We start from the raw sequence: 5086 nt of genomic DNA, 5'->3' as shown, positions 1-5086 counted from the left end.
TAAAATTTAAATTTATGTGCATAAAATTCTCATTATTTCTTTTTTTTTTCAATTATTAAAGCTCTAATTTATAAATAAAAAATTTCTCCATTTTTTATATATAAAAGTTTTTAAAATATAATTTTAAATAAATATAATAAATCATAAATAATTTATTAATTAATTTTCAAAAATTCAAAATCCTACATTTTTCAATGATTCACCAAAAAAAAAAAGCTTCATCGAAATCTGTCTCACACACAACCTGGGTAACTTGCCGATTCCTTGTCAAAATCATATCACACTATATAACACTTAATTTTGCTTAAAATGACTGCTGTCAGTGACTTTTTCAGAGCTTCCGTACATGCAATTTTCAAGATGGTCTCAGATGAAGCAAGTAAAATAATTCGTTATTATTTTTAATATTAAAATCAAATTAACCATTAGATTTAATAAATTTTTTAAAATTTTTATTGCAAATAACTACTATGTTTTTTGTTTAAAATATTGAAACAAATTTATATATGTTTTGCATATTATCCCGTGCATAACACGAATAGATATATTAGTAGTAGTTTATAGTTTACTTAGTTGACTAGATTGAATTGAACCAAAATGTCTCTTAGAAGTAATATTAAAATCAATCTTCTCTTTCCTCTTTAATTGCAATTCAATATATAATTTACAGTAATTACTCAAATTAGGCTTAAAAATTTTAAAATAAAAAATTTTAGTCCTTAAAAAAAATTAATACACAAAAACATTCTTAAAGTTTTATTCTAATAGACAAATCACAAATCAGTCTCTAATTCATTTTTCAGCAGAGTAATTATTTAAATCAGTCTCCAAAAATTTGAAAAGCAGACATTTTAGTTCCAAAAAAAAATTAATACACAGATCAATCTTCAATATTTTTTTTGTTAGACATAATAGTCTTCCATCTAAAAAAATCATTATTATTATTATTATTAATTACACAATAATATTGTACCATAATTTTCTATATTTTTTGAACAAAAATAATAATAAATTTATTTATTAGATTCTTATGTATGTATTTATAATATATATATAGTCACTCAATAATAATATATGTTTGTATTAAAAGAAAATGTTTCAATTTGGATTTTAAAGTATCATTATTCACCTTACCTATTTTTAACGAAAAGAGTGTATTAATATGTTAGTGTCATCGTCGACATACACAAAGCTATGTTAATAATAATAAAGGTTGACATATAGTAAAAGTAAAATGGACAGGAACTGTTATGTCTAACAGAAAAAAATGTTGGAGATTGATCTATATATTAATTTTCTACGGGGACTAAAATGTTCGCTTTTAAAATTTTTGGGACTGATTTGGGTAATTACTCTATCGAAAAATAAACTGGGGACTAATTTGTCTGTCGGAGTAAAATCTTGAGAATTGATCTGTGTATTAATTTTTTTGGGACTAAAATATCCACTTTTAAAATCGTTAGGGACTGATTTGAGTAATTACTCTATAATTTAATGGTACAATTCAATTAATAGGAATAGATCTTCTCAAATTTTTTTTCTAATTATTTTGTCAAGTATGGTCTTTTACTATTTAATATCTTTTCTCAAATATTTTTTCTTAATCCTACTTAAAAAATGTATGTTGAGAGATCACACCTTACCACAATAATTAAAAAAAAAAGAGAAAATGACAAATAGGTTCCTGACCTTTTGTCCCGCGGATATTTTCGTCCTTAACCATTGAAAAATACTTTTAAGTCCCTGACCTTCACAAAACTTGGACGGATCAGTCCCTCGGTCAACGGAAAATGCTTGTCACGCGTGCGTGTGTCACGCATACGCGTCGCCCGGAAAACTTCCTTCTCACGTGTACGTGTACGCGTACGCGTCGCCATGAATTTAACAATACCTCATTTCTTCATGAATTCTCCACTTTGTATGTTTTTTTTTTCCATTTCTTTCAAGCCATTCTTGCCTTCAAAATTTTAAATCACTCAAACAAACATATCAAGGCATTGAATGATAGAAAAATAAATTAAATTTAGCAATTTAGAGTGTGTTTAGCTTAGCGTTTGAAGCATCAAACGTAGGTTTAATTTTTTTTATATACATTTTTTACCTATTATTTTTTTTGTATAGAATAATAATAATAAAATTATAGCGTACTAAAAAAGAATATTAAGAGTATTAAAAATATCTATATAAAAATATCATAAAAAATTTTTGGATTTATTTCCATCATTGTCAAGATATAAAAGAATACTAAATTAACATTTTGATGTATACTGCAAGGCTACGATGATGCAAAAAATAAAAAATAAAATTAAAAAAAACGACGAAAAATATTACTAACAGTTTTATCATTGTAACTTTCTTTAATCATGTAGAGGTTGTATCATTCTTACTTTTCTTCCATTCGATACATTGATATGTTTGTTTGAGTGATTTAAAGTTTTGAAGGTAAGAATGGCTTGAAAGAAATGGAAAAAAAAACATACAAAATGGAGAATTCATGAAGAAATGAGGTATTGTTAAATTCATGGTGACGCGTATGCATGGGAGAAGTTTTCCACACGATGCGTACGCACACGCGTACGTACGCGTGAAAGAGAAGTTTCCAGGCGTCATGCTACACGTGACAAGCATTTTCTGTTGACTGAGGAAGTGATCTGTCCGAGTTTTGTAAAAGTTAGAGATTTAAAAGTATTTTTGAATGGTCAGAGACGAAAATGTCCGCGGGACAAAAAATCAGGAACCTATTTATCCTTTTCTCAAAGAAAAAAATTGAAAAGATCTATTTTCTCTAATTAATACCGTTACTTGTTCAATAATATATTCATTCATTTATATTTTGTTGTAGAAAGTAAATTATAAGAAAATAAATACATTATTAGATTCACGTAATATCTTTTTTTATTTTTGGATTGGTAGAATTCTATTAAAAAATTATCAACTATATTAGTAAAGAAAAAATAACATATCTACAATTTTTATATACTTTTGAAGAAAATTTAAATTAATACAAACAATAATAAAGTTAATTTTATAATAACAGTAATCTAAATAAGGATAAAGTGAAAAGAAATTTTATTAAATACGTTTCTTCTAATGCATTATGTTGGATATTTATTGTTTGTTTGAATTATGTTAAACTGTGTTTGGAACTTTAGCCTGTGTTACCTTGTGTGTTATGTGTTTTGTAAACTGGTATTAAACTCATGTGATGCATGGGTTTATATTTAAATTTGACATGTTAAATTAAAAATAATATTTTATAAATATAAATTTTTTGATTTTAGTATAATACGATCATCGTCATTGTATAATAAACGTACTGAATATGCTGTTTTATCTTTATTCAAAGTAAAAAATAAATAGAAGAGTTTAAAGTCTATAATATTCTTGAACCATAAAGAGGAAGACATGAAAAAAATAAAAACATATATAATTTATAATAATAGCATGTCAATTTTACACTAAATTTTATATCAAAAGACCAATAAAAATTTATCAACAACCTAGTATCTTACTAACTTCATTAGAAAAGGAATTGGCATATGATGTTGTGCTCCTTGTTACACATTTCATCTCAAATATGAAAATAGAGTTATAGATAAATTTATTATATCTATAGTAAATATTTATACAAAAGTGTAAATCATAACATGATATTAAAATAAAAATAATATTATTCTTACCTAAATATTATTAAGAACTTCTTTGAACATGACATTTGTTGTTGATGACTTTAGATTGCTGTCTTCGTCTAGAATTAAAACCCTGAGGCCATTGCGACTCTTAACTCTTGACAAAGCAACATAAAGTTGTCCATGGATGAACACTAATTTTGGCAAGTAAAGTCCTACATGTGATAATGATTGACCCTGACTCTTGTTAATGGTCATTGCAAAGCATACTGTTAATAGAAATTGTCTCCGTTGAAATTTAAATGGCAACCCTGAATTTGAAGGGATTAAGTTCATTCTTGGAATGTACACTTTATCTCAAATATTTCTACCGGTCACTACCGTCACTCCAATTACGTTGCATAAACCTAAAGTTTGGTCTATGTTTTGCAGTAGCATTACAACGACTCCTGACTTCAAAGTCAACTTATGATTGGGTAGTCCTGAACATTTGATGTCATTTAGGAACTCTCTGTGAACCACTCTTGTTGTACATCTTCATTCTCATCAGCTTGACATGTTGTGTCAAGAACTCAAATACTCCTTTTCCATCCATGGAAAGATTGTCAAGACAAAATCGTTTACCTTCTCGACACTCTCAAGCGTGGGTGCAGGAATTGTCCTACTCTGAAAATACCTGTAATCTGACATGTTTTGCAACAAAATTTGGATATGCAAAGTCTACAGTAGTTGTAATCAATAGATCATCTGGAATTTCAATTTCTGATTCATCACCAACAATAGAACCAATATTTTCATTTCCCACATCAAGTATCCAATTAGCAAATCTCTTCATTTCACCTTCATCTTGATCTGAAGAAGACATTAGAAGTCTCATGTTTGTATGCAGTTTCAAAACCTTACAAAACGACCACAGATGGGATGAGTTAATAGCTGATTTCAATATATCATGTCTACTCCCTTTCGAAATCACCGGAAGTATCTGTCTGAAATCACCTCCTAGAACAACAACCTTACCACCAAATGGTTGATATGTCTTATATTGATCGGTAACTGACATAAGATCCCTGAGCGTCCGATCAAGTGCTTCAAAGCACATTTTATTGAGCATTGGAGCTTCATCCCAAATTATTAAGCTACTTTGGATGAGCAGCTCAGCCTTCAAACTGCCATGCTTGATATTGCAAGTAGATTCATCAATAATTGTAATGGGTATTGAAAATCTAGAATGAGCCATTCTGCCACCAGGTAGGAGTAAAGACGCAATTCCACTGGATGCGACATTTAAAATAATATTTCCTCTAAACCGAATAGTAGAAGAAAGTCCATTCCAAATAAATGTCTTACCATACCCACCATGCCCATAAAGGAAGTAAAAACCACCAGAGTCTGTAATAACAGCATTGAGTATATCATCGAATATTAACTTTTGCTCATGAGTTATCTTTTGTTCCGTA

The sequence above is a fragment of the Arachis ipaensis genome, chromosome B07 (assembly GCF_000816755.2).
Source record: "Arachis ipaensis cultivar K30076 chromosome B07, Araip1.1, whole genome shotgun sequence".
In the NCBI taxonomy this organism is placed as follows: Eukaryota; Viridiplantae; Streptophyta; class Magnoliopsida; order Fabales; family Fabaceae; genus Arachis; species Arachis ipaensis.
Note: the sequence above shows the minus strand (reverse complement) of the source record.